Source organism: Macadamia integrifolia, chromosome 7 (assembly GCF_013358625.1).
Source record: "Macadamia integrifolia cultivar HAES 741 chromosome 7, SCU_Mint_v3, whole genome shotgun sequence".
Classification (NCBI taxonomy): domain Eukaryota; kingdom Viridiplantae; phylum Streptophyta; class Magnoliopsida; order Proteales; family Proteaceae; genus Macadamia; species Macadamia integrifolia.
The window spans coordinates 35,382,472-35,395,759 of record NC_056563.1 but is presented as its reverse complement, the minus strand read 5'-3'; the positions used below and the strand labels follow the sequence as shown (position 1 = coordinate 35,395,759).

Sequence of the window (13,288 nt, the reverse complement as noted above, 5' to 3'; positions counted from 1 at the left end):
GGCTTAGTAAAGGTCTGATATGAAGTACCTATAACCCAAAAAAATATAACATCCAGGCTCTATGAGATGTAATCTGGAGATGTGGGCTAGTAGCCTATTGAACCATTTCTACAGGCACTACTATGTTCCGTAGTCTATTGAACCATCTCTACTGGCAATATGTTCCATTCCATTTTGGACCCTGGAGTTGCATGAAGGTCAATAATGCACCTTATGTCATACATCCTGCACCAAAGGTTTTGCAAGTATACCACATCGAAAAGTAAAGGTCATGAATTTTGATGCTTAAAATATTTAAAACAAGATTGGAACAAGATCTACTGTGCCATGAGAATCATTATCAAGGGCTGCCGGAGAACCCCCAATAAAAGGTGGTGGTGGAGGATTTGGATCTCGGGAAATCCACCAACCAGTTGGTATCCTTACTGTATTTACCCCATACCTCTATAGGAAAATAAAGTCCTCATGGTTGATAAATTTGTTTCTATGTTCCTACAGTTTTCAGAGACAAAATTCACAAAACATGATAGAAGGGTTAGTGTTTAATAAAACTAGTAAAGGCTGGAAGTTGGAGGTTACTGATTACAGATCCCTCTAATCCCTTAAGCAGCTTTAACCCATCATTATGTGGCTACAAGAATGTAGAGTTTATACATGATAATGGCTATTGCTCAGAACCATCCAAATCTTTTACAGGGAAGAGATTAAGAAAAGAAATGGGAGAAGGTTTTGTGGGCAAGGCACCCACCCAACTTTCTTATGGGTTAGTCCCTTAAATTGCATACAGTGGTGGAATGACATTGCCTTTCCAATGCTTAGATAAATATGGGATCTTCAGGTTGGACACTTATTAAATTTCAGTGGCGAACTCAACTGTAAGTCCCATTTAGGACTTTTCTTCTTTTAACAAGAGTAGTTAAGATGCTGACTTGGGCCAAAGTCATGCAAAATAAGAGAATTTTGTTTGTTTATTATTTTTACCATTAAGGGAGCCAAGAAACATTTAGATCTTGCTAGATGCGCCACCTAAGTAGCAGCCCTTGGAAGGTCCATGTACTGTCAAGGTTGGAGAACCCACAGGCCATAACTGCAGGATTCTGTCTTTCACTTTTTCTGGACGCATAAACAAAATTTCCAAATAAAAAAGTTAAAAGAACAAAAGTTACCATAAGAGCTTCCTTGGCTTTGTCATGCCCATAACCATTAGCAATCTGGTAATCTCCATGCAAGTTATATGATACAATAATCATCTCAAATGTGGCCATGATGTCATCTGAGCTGCATTGATAAAAAATTGAAGAGTTTTATAAATTTAAAGACTGTAACAGAATAATACTGTAAATAGAACACTTAGTTGAATATTAATGGAGGAGAAGAATGAATAAGAAACAGCTATGACTGGAATCCCACCAGCCGTTAAAGGTATTCCACCACGAGTGCTGCATCTCACAGACATCTGAATCTCACAGAATAAATGTAGCAAAAGCCAAGTTTTATTCATAATATCATCTAACCCTTACAATTCTTTCCTAAAAGCAACAAAGGTTGAATTATATTGGTCTTTGGACAGTTTTCAGCCAATAAGAAGCAACCAAAATAAAAGAAATAGTTGCATTTGTTGGCACTTTTTAAAGTACTTTTCTTGTTGTTGATCTGCATCAGTCTCACATGCTTCTTTTTTGGGTGATTTAAAATTGCATTCAATCCGAGAGAAAGATTGCCTCCAAATTGAGTTGAAGGACCTTCCCAGTGAGGGCCAAAAGGCCCTAGAAAATCAACTGAATCTAATGGTCAGATTCAGACTAATTTCCAGAAATCAAGTCTGCAAAAAATTACCCAAAAACAAGGTACTGCCTGTAGGTGATGTGCTTCTTCGAGACTAAAAAAATTCCATGACTGAAAATGAATAGAGTTCAAGATTCCTGCTCAGAAAAATAAAATCTAGTCTATTTTCTTTACCCTTTTTTTTTCCAATCAATAAAGAAAAGTCAGGGAGTCTGTGCCAAGCACCAAAACTCTGCTCATTTATCTTGACAACAGAAATTCTCAGACCTCGCATTACAAATCGTTAGAAATCCTCACCCCGATCTTAATGCTTAAATGCCCAAGACCCTATATAGTGAACCACTTCCCACAACATTTTTTGAGAAATTGTATAAAATTTATCCACATGATTTGGAAAACATCAGCCGGCATTACTCCAATATTTTTTTTTTGAAACCACTAAAATCATAGGCTAAATTTACATATAATATATCATGAAATCGATATGACTTGGTCAGTTCTTATTAGATCAATCTAAGATTACTTTAAGATTCATAGTGGAGGATGATCCATGCTCTTCATATATTGCAAGAAAGAAAACAAATGGTTAGAACACAAAGCAACATGTAAAATATATAACCTCAAACAATTTGTCTGTGATGAGTTCCATACAAGTCAGTTGGGGAATGAAAGAAACAAAGGAAGAGAATTTTAATACCTGCACAATCCCTATGGTAAAGTCATTCACTCCATTAACAGAAATAAAGCCTTTAGGTGAGATATTAGCAACTAGCTATTAAGAAATTCTTCATATATCCCCCCTGCTGGTTTGCTCTTTTTCAGTTTCAAATGCTCAAGATCATACAGTGGAGGATTCAAATTGTCCCTCATTTCTTTTGGAATTATCAGATTCTTCATAATATATCATAACCAAGAAGTAAAGAAACCAAAGAAGTTAGAGTGGTAAGTTACATGTGAATCAGAAAGGAGGAGGGGGGAACATGTAGAGAAGAAATTAGGTACCAATGGTTTTTGGGTATAACCAAAACTCAACATCAAGTAAACATGAAGTATTCATTAGATTGAACTACAACCCATACCCAATGTACTTAAAAGAAACGGGATTTATAGTAGCAACATAGTCTAGGGTTTAGGTTTAGGGTCTTGAAAGGAATTGAAATTTCTACCTTAACAGTAGATATTGTTTCATAGTCCCAAGATAGTCCCTATGTCTTCTCATAATTTCTTTCTTTATTTCTCCATCGAAGGCCATGTGAAATCAATAAACCTATTTCATGCTAGGGCTTGATTGGCATAACCTAATCTTTTAACAATAGAAATTATCAAGATCTTCTCCAACTGCTGGAAGTGTGAAATTCCAAATTCACCATCAATTGATCCTATTGATTCAAGTTCAGCAAGAAGCATTTCCTCGGTTCCATTAGATTGGGACCCCATTTTTGCAATGAGATCCACAGAGTAGTCACCACCTTCAGAGATAAGCTTCAATTGGTTGCATCAAAAGCACATTTTTCTATTTGTCGATAATCATTAAAGTATAATTGGAGTGATAAAGAACCCTAAGCTGTTTGATACACTTTCAAATTATTTTTGAAAACCACATACCCCTAGTTTAAAGAACTTTTTGGAAATTAAAAGGTGTAAACTTCTAAATACACCAATAGAAATGTCATTTAGACAATGCCTTTATTTAAAGACTTGAGAAATTTAACATACCTCTTGATAGGAATAGAAAAGAATCCCATCACGTCAATCACCAGCTGTAATCCTTGTAAATTGGGTGGTTAAACATGTTAATTATGGTTATGGTGGTTGAGATAGGGCAGTGGATGTGGATGGCACTGAAGAAATTGCCTACAACATAATTAGAATTAAAAGGCAGTGCAAGTTTAAAAGGATATGGGGACCACACACATATCATAATTCCACCTTTCTCTACCTCAATCTGTCCTTGCAGCAATGTGGTAAGGGGTCTTCCCCAACCCCAACAACAATAATAACAATTTCAGCATCCAGTACCCTCCCATCCTTCAATTTCATAGCCTTCACCTAAATAAAGAGGAAAGTTGACAATAAGAGACACTTTCAGACTAATGTGGATTAACATTTATTGTCACATCTGACTAAGAACTTACCTCCCCATTTGCATTTTTATGGAACTCAATTGCAACTATTCCCTTAATAATTTTGGTACCTTTCTTGGCATAATAACCCCCATAGAAAGCAGCTATAGCTGTAGTGAAGAGCAAAGGCACTGCAAGAACATATATTACATGAAATAAATTACCAATTCTAAGAGCCCTTTCATGGATCCCAAAAAAGCAACCAAAAGTATTTCGCTTTCAGTTGCAGATAGTTTTCAAATTTCCACATTAGTCTCCATCTAAATCAAAGAATACTAGAATTCCATAAGGAAATTTATGTTGATTGACCTACAACTAATGAAATAGTTAGGATTTACAACTGAATGACAAAACCCAAGGTATGGTTAGGCCAATATAGATTATGAAAAATCAAACCTCACTATCAAATCCTTCAAAAGAAAAAAAGATATTTTCAGATACAAAATGATTTCTAGAATACAAAAATCTGCACCACAATGATTTTGGTCATCTCCAAGAATTAATTCTTTTTAATAAAAGTGGCAGTCAAAGACAGGATGGAAAGATCACCTGACAAAAAAATAAACAAGATGAGTGCTACCCATCACAAGAACTCCAGAAAACAAATGTTTATCATGAAACAATACAGCATAAGTTAAAGAAAAACCTTGCATTGAAGTTTTCAAGGCATAAGTGTAGTTGTATTTTCCACCAACCTTGGTGCCAAACCCTAATGGGTTGTATATTGAGATTTTTGAAGCTTTAAATTGATGAATAACTCTCCATATTGAAGTTTTCAAGGCATTACCAACATTAGGCAAAGAATTTGCAAACTCAGGCGAACCATTTCGTGCCATTTGAACACTAGTTTCAACCTTTTTAGATTTCAGTGTTGGAAGAAAATCAGCACCCGCCCGGGCAAGAAGATGAAGGATTAGAAATAGAAGAAAAATGCCTAAAGGTTTTAGACTTCAATAGCTGCATAGCATTGTTGCTTTCATTAGCCACAAGGATGGCAAGTTACTCACCCCAGGCACATCTGTAACCATCTTACTCTAGTGGCTGGAGTATCATTCCTAAACCTTGTTGGAGAAGCACCACAAGACATGATTGTTTTGGGCTTTAAAGATTTTGAAGAAAAGGAAGTATTATTATGCCTTGTCAAGTTCATTAAGCGTAAGAAAGATCCAGAATCACATAAAATGTAGGTGCCGTCTTCACTAACACTCAAATGAGTAGAATTACTTGAATCAAGAGCTGCACCCCAGAAATAAAAAGAAGTAGACTCAGCAGGTGAACATGCATTGGTGCTTGAATCCAAAGAACACGTTGAGCTTGAATCTGAATAACCAACTGACTAGCAGTGATCCTCTCTAGTAGTAAAACTGGATTTCTTCTGCTTTAATTTACTAGAAAAAGAACTATTTAGAGAATTGACTGAACTAGGAAACTCTGATGGTAGTAATTTAATTAGTTCCATATCTTTAACAATTAGGGGTATTCTTAAGTTTATCAGCCTTGGGTTGATGTCCCTCTAATCCATTAGATGCACTCAAAATAGGCCACTCACAGTCAGAAACATCAACTAATGTTTCATTTATGCCAGTGGTTGTAAAGAATCCTACCAACAAGGAGCAAAAGCATTTTGGATGAGGTCCTCTGGTGTATGCTCTTAGCCGATGACATCATTTTAGTGGATGAGACTAAAGTAGGGATCAAACACTAAGTTAGAGATATGGAGATCTACCTTGGAAACAAGAGGTTTTAAGATTAGTAGATTGAAAACTGAGTATATGAGGTGTAATTTTAGCCTCTCTATGATAGATAATAAAGTGGTGAAAATCGAAGAGACAGATATTTCACAAAGTGATTGTTTTAGATATCTAGGGTCAACTATAAGTAAAGATGGTGAAATAAAGGATGATATTTCTTAAAAAATTAAAGTGGGATGGATGAAGTGGGGAGGTGTTTCCGGAGTGTTATGTGACCGGCGTATCCCTTTAAAGCTTAAGGAAAAATTCTAGAGGGCTGTTGTTCGCCCAACCATGATATATGGGGTGGAATATTAGGTAGTTAAGAAGTGTTATATAGAGAAGTTAAGTGTAGCTGAGATGAAAATGTTAAGATGGATGTGTGGAAAAACTATGAAGGATAAAGTAAGGAATAAACATATTAGAGCTAATTTGGGAGTTGCCCTGATCAATGACAAGCTTCGTAAAATTTATTTGAGGTGGTATGGCCATGTTGAGAGGAGGCCCGTGGATACCCTAGTAAGAGGAGTGATCTTATACACTTGGAAGGAGCTAAAAGAGTTAAGGGCAGACCTAAAATGACCATAGGTGAAGTGTTGAAGAATGACATGCACAGTCAAGGTCTTGTCTAAAGTATGACTTTGGATAGAACCTATTAGAGGGCTAGGATCCACATAGCCGACCCCACTTAGCTGAGATCTCCCGACTTATTGGGCGGTTACCTCTTTCCTCTAACTCTCATTTTTCATCTTCTTTTTATTTATTTTTTTATTGGATCCATGTAGCTGACCCCAGCTTGAGTTTGTTGTTGACTGACTTATATCAAACGTTAAATCACCATCGTCACTATCATCATTAAGTATGCCCCTAACTATATACTAATGTAATCTATCTTGTTTGGCCAGTCCATTCCCATACAATGTCATATTCTGAATACCTCACTGACATCTTTGTCTACCATCATATTTAAAGCTCAAATCTCCACCATCGTGCTCAAACCTTAAATGGCCTTCATTGAACATGACCAGATTAGAATTTGAATGAGAGCTACACTTAGTTCCTCAATCACTTTTGTTTTTGAATCTCTTCTCATGATCTTGCTAATCATTCATCAAGGACAATACATCTCTAGAAGATCTTTGTCCATTCCATGATCCAATTCTTCCCCCCCCCCCCTCAACCCACCCATAAAACTGTGCATGTGTGTTTCTTAACGCCAATAGCTTTAGCTAACTTTCTTTTAGTTAAAGTTTTCTGTTGTATATTTATGGTTTCCCAACGTCCTCTCCAAAGCATACCTACCATTTGTTTCATCTCATTGAATTTTCCACAGACCTACTTCTTACATTATATTTGTAGAGTCCAAATTCATAGAGGAATTACAATAAGTCTAGAAGGAAAATTAATATAATGAATATGGCAGGAATTTAGAACCACTGTAGCAGGTATTATCCATTATTACGATATATCATGAAATTTTAGCAGAAAACCAAAATCTAAAATCAACAAACCTGAAGTTCCAATTAATTTTTGCACATCTGATTTCTTGTAAGTGTACCCTATAAAATTGGCATCTTTTGATGTCAACATATGCAATATTTGACATGAGAAATAGAGCTATTTTCATAGCTACTATCTAATAGAATGTAGAATAAAGATTATTACTTTGAAAAATTAGAGGAAAAATTAAATGAATCTTCCACTAATATTAAAAAAAGAAAAAGAGAAAAAAGGAAAGGTCAATAAGGTTCATAGATGATGAAAGTAGACCCCGGTCTTATAAATGATGTCTAACAACTTACAGTACCATTTGTGTGACAAGAATCAGGTAATTTGCTATAAACAATGTTATATTGGTACCAAGCATCCATACCCTTAGAGGAAAACACATTTTCTGATCCAGGTTTTTGTAAAGCATGCCAATCATGATATCATAAAACCAACAGCCAATTCACACATTCATCTAAAGAAGAAGAAAAAGATAATTCTGACAGAATTAACTCATGGTGGCTTCACTGCTAGAAAACTTGAAATCATAAAATTTTACTGTGCTCTGTCATTAAACCTCCTAGCAAGTAATGCAATTCTACTTGATCTAAGTTCCAAATGATGGGCTATATAATCATCCAAGAGTTCAAGGTTTCCCTTTATGTCCTTCATTTCTAAGAAGTTAGGTAAAAAAGAAAAGAACATAGAAGAAGTGTCATATATGACAGGAATAGGTAACAATTGAGCACTAGAAGATGAAATTTTCCCTATACCAGGATGTGACCTTCCATCTAGGTGCCATTGTTTTCTAGTCATTTCATCATGGGAAGATCTTAATAAGAACATATAACAACTGTGCTCCTTAATTTGACAAGGAGTTGGATACTTTCTGTCAGATTTAAAGGCCATTCAAATGTTTATGTCATCAAGAATGTATGTGCAAGGTCTAGTTAAGCATGCATTTCTAAAACCTCAATGGGGTAGCTCAGTTGGCAAGGACCAAAACTTCTCCAATAATGCAACCTGGCCTTGAATAAGAAAAATATAGTGTCTGCTTGGATCCAACTACAACATGTACTTTCTTCTGAAAGTAGATGACTTAATTTGATTGTGATAGGATTAAAAGTTTAAAACACAGGAAATTAGAACAAGATAAAAGCCAAAGCAGAAGGGAATAAAAACAGCCAATACCTAATGCCAGGGCCCCATTCTTGGCAATACTGATGATGGACCTTCTACCTGATGATAAGAAAACACTTAGCACAGAGACCACCTTCAATTATGAGAAGAACCAAAAGTAGTAAAAGCTACAAGAGTTCCCCAAAGAGGGGGGGGGGAGTTGTATAATGCTACAACTGCTTGTCCCAAAAGCTTGAGCTGCTAAGAGCCACAACAATATATAGCCACAACAATATATATCAATATAAAAACACCCCTCACCATGGTTTAAGTTCACAGATCGGCTCATACCAGTGTTGCCCCTGTTTTTCATTAAAAATTGGTTTTTTAACTTTTTACCCTTAATCTGTAGCATTACACCAATACAGGATCGACCAAGAATCGATATAGATCACCCTATCTAGTACTGGTTCCCCAAACCATACCCCCTATATGTGCAGGAACCCGCACACACGCATGGATCTACATGTACATCATTATGTGGGACTGAGGGTACAAGGTGTAGAGGCAAAACCACACCACACAAACCCCTCGCTCATGCCAAGGATCGAACACCTAACCCCTGGCTCGGATACATTATTACAACTTATAACCATAAACTATTTAATCCAAAAGCTTAAGCTGTTAAGTATGGGCATAACAATGTATAGCAACACACGATAACACATGTTTTATCAAAAAAAAAAAAAAAAAAACGCACGACAACATATGAGGATATAAAGTCAAAGATGTCAAAACACAGAAGGTCAATATTTGTCCATTGTAATACTTTTGGTGTTGAGAATGTAATGCCATCCAGTCTATTATTATTTTAGTTACACCATTCACTTCGTATGATTTTTTTCACTTTTTATGGACCAAAAATCCATTGAAGTTACACTGAAAACATTAAATACAGAAGTGAACAAAATACACAGCTTTAACAGTTTGACATTGGTCCTCTAGTATATCAAATGAATATAACACCTCTTAAACAAATAAGCACATCGTTGATTTTCATTATTCTCAGCAAATACATCCTTTTTTTTTTTCTTTATAGTAATTCAGTTTTACGGATGCCAAACTTTCTTGTTTAGTTCTATGTCTTCCATTAAATGCACCTGGAATTTGAGCTACAATAATGCTCCTAACTTACAAAGACCAAAAGGAGAATTTACTAGATAGTTTGAGAGCTCACTTCATCAAACTTCTCAAAATTTTGAGTATCTAATTCTCCATTCACTATGGGCTTGTAGGCAGCTTCCATTTCGTATAGCATGTCCCACTGAATCCATCTAAACTATGGGTGTGACTGAATAATCATTAACAAATTACATCGGAATACTTTGTTGGCCCAACTTAAAATACATACCATGAATAAAAAGAAAAAACTATATACACCTAGAGCATTTAATATCTTAGGAGTAAATTCACATGTGTAAGATATATGCATAAGGGCAAGCAAGCCCAACCATATCATTGAGAACTCAATACATCATTGAAGAAGGATCCACTCAGGACCTTTCTGATGTACAACTCAACTGAACTAAGCCTTATCCCAATTAAAGGGGTTCGGCTATGCAAATCCTATTTTTCTATTTAACTAGGGAATTATGCTATCAACAACCAAATATTAGCAATCATGTGAAAGATAATAAGAGTGAGAAAGCAACCTGAATTAGCATGAAAAACTATATTTACATTTCCAATAGATAATATACCTTTATTTCCTCTACTCCTCCGGTCCCCAGCCTTGAGTAAATGGCATATCAGATCTCTAGCCTCTTCTAATATTTTTGGTTCCTCAGGGAATTTCAAGCATGTTCTCCAGTTTATTATCTTCTATGCAACAGAAACATCAAATCACTAAGCAGGATGAAGGAACCAAAAGGAAGGGAATGACCCAGTAAAATACCCAATAAGCAATAAATACACCTAACCTTTTTGCACGTCATCCTTGGATCATCTGAACAGAAGGGAGGATAACCTATAAGCATCTCATACATTATTGCCCCCAAAGACCGCCTAAAATAGATAGGAAGTGTGAAATACCTTCTAACAAAAATGTTTAGACAGACGAGGTAAGGAAAAAATTCAATTCGTAAAAAATAACTTCAGAAGTCAGTCCCACCAGTCACATTCCACTCCATATCTTTTCTTCAACAATACTTCAGGTGCCATATGATCAAGAGTTCCAACAGTAGAATAAGCCTACACATTAATGAAGTCCAATTATTAACATAAAAAATAGACTGTAGTTCTAGACATCTAACTTATATAACCATGCAAATCCAAAGAATTGTATTTGTTTAAGATGTTTGCATAGGAGTGGATGATAAAATATGACAAGGATGATACCAATACTCATCGATTGCGTTTCCATTGTTGTAATTGTTCTTTTGGCATTAGCCAAGGAGCTCTATCAAAATGTCCTTCAGTTTCACTTTTGTCCGATTCCTGAATACTCCATCAAAATTGTTGAATATTTACAATCCAGGGGCTTACACAAGCCAAAATCTGAGAGCTTCAAATGTCCATTTTTGTCCAACAACAAGTTATCTGGCTTTATGTCCCTATAGGCAGGATAAATTTGTATGAGAAATTCTATGTTCCATTGTGAAAAGTTTTATGAATTAAAAAATTCTATATCTACTTCATATTTAAATAATATGAATGGATAAACTGCAAAAGATAGTTCTTCTAAAGTTTCTAAAAATCTACATTTATGGAAACACACAAAAAGAGACCAGAAGAAATAAAGTATCTGGCCTAAGGGGCTGCAACAGGCATACAAATAAGGGATCCAAAGGGGGGGGGGCAGAAAAACGGGTCAACACTTGCCAATTTCTATGCAGCATCATATAATCATGAAAGCAGTTGTCATTCAGTTAGCATTATTTAAAAACTGGGAATGTTTTTAAATATTTCTTGCATCACGTGAATGTTTTGAAACCTTCCTGAAGTCTTATGTGGTTTCACGTGGGAAGGGGAAAGAGGAGGGGAGTTTCTTTTTTTTTTTGGGGTGTTACATGCTCAGCACATTTTGGTTATTTGATAATTTTATATCAATAGTTGGATGGTTGAGACAAGACATTACAGTAGGGGATATTGAAGTCTTGTGTGGGTGTGTGTGTAGACGATGGAATTTGAAACTGTATTTGCTTTTTCTTTATTTCAGAATACTTCCAATGTGGAGTAGCTATGGGCATTTTTTATTGCTATTTCTCCAAAAGGAAATCTTTGCATCAAGGTAACTCAGTTGTTTAGAACTATGGCAACTACAAATAAATCTACTACCTCAAGAAGTTTATATACCTTCAGAACTTTCTAGCAAGAATCTAGAAATCTATGATACAGAAAACAGATCTTATGCCACACCATATTCTGTACATCATCAACATTATACCTGTGAATATAGTTATGCTGGTGAATAGAATGAATGGCTAGAATGCTCTCTGCTATGTAAAATCGTGAAACATCTTCAGAAAGAACATCCATTTTCAGTAGAAGGGTCATGATGTCACCACCAGGTAAATACTCCGTGATAAGGTAAAGAAATTCAGAATCTTGGAAAGAATAGAATAGTTTTACAATGGAATGGCTGTCAACCTCAGCGAGTAAGTTCCTCTCAGATCTAACATGCTCAACCTGAAATAAAGAAGAAGAATGAAAAAATTTAATAAAAACAAGATGCACAAAAAACAAAACAAGTCGAGCATGTATCATGCTAAAGAATTTGATTAAAAAATGAAAAAGGATATAATGAATGTGTCCATTCACAAATTTGATTTATTATGAAAGTGTAAACAATGCTATGCTACTAAACTATCACAAAATATAATATTCACCCCGCATTAGTTTAGAGAATTGTTTTACCTGTCCACGACTAAGCATTTCTGATTTCTTCACCTTCTTCATGGCAAAAACTTCTCCAGTGTTTTTAGCACGGCAAAGTCTTACCTGCATTTTAATAAGCAATTCACAAACAATGAAAAGATAGGGGGAAAGCAACCTGCCAAAGAGTAATAACCATTATGCTAGTAATTTAAATAATAAACCTCCCCTATAATAGTATGATAAAAGAAAATAAAGTTACCAAAGCTGTTGGATTTTATGTGACAATCATTCAATCAACCACACAGTTTAAGATTTAAAATAAAGCAAAAGAATCATTAACTGGGCAGAAGAATGAAGAACTTGGCTATGGGAAAATAAACCACAAAAACCAGATTCATCAGGATTTTGGACATGGTGAAAGGGTAGATCGACTGGCTAAATTTCCACTCAGTCCTGGTTTTTGAAACCATGATCTAGTATACATTCTTGTCAGACCATATCCAACCTTACTCATAGGGCTTCTATTTCTATGCAATGAACAGCCAGAAAATTTTGTTTGGAAGCAGGCTGGAAATAGCCTTGATTAAATTGACTTGATTTTAGTTTCATATTTTACAGCTTCCTTGGCCATTTTCTGGTGGATTCCTGGCTAACAGCATCCTCTCTTGTTGAATAATGCATGCTCGTCACAAAATCTCAAATCATAACAAGCATGATTTAAAGTATTAAAAAAAAAAAAAATCCAACCACTGGGTTTCACATTCCACAGATTAGATAGAGACCACAGAACTCCCTAGCAATGTCATCCTGCAACTGGTTTGAGTCTAACAATTGAAACACAAATGTGGTAAAGAAAAAAAAATTATTTCTTAATCTTTGACCTAGATCACCTACTTTTCAGTTTTGAAGATATTCCACCAATTATGGGTAGACCACTTCTGGATTTCATTAACCACACAGAAGATCTTGATGGTCCTTGTCTGAAGACCCATCCACACTCTAAGTCTTGACTATCTACTCAAAATTCCACCATACTTGATGCAGATCCTTAGTTCATGATCCTCTTACAACCCTTGGCTTATTCTTATAGAACATAGCACAAGTAAATAGAGAAGTACCAGCGATACTGCAGCCATTGATCTGTTAAAAAATACTCACCCTTTGAAA

General features: G+C 35.5%; 1 pseudogene; it reads right to left on the bottom strand.

Annotated features, from left to right (window-relative positions):
• Window positions 1-4,166: 4,166 nt before the first annotated feature.
• LOC122085011 lies at window positions 4,167-12,597 on the bottom strand (annotated as a pseudogene).
• Window positions 12,598-13,288: the final 691 nt, after the last annotated feature.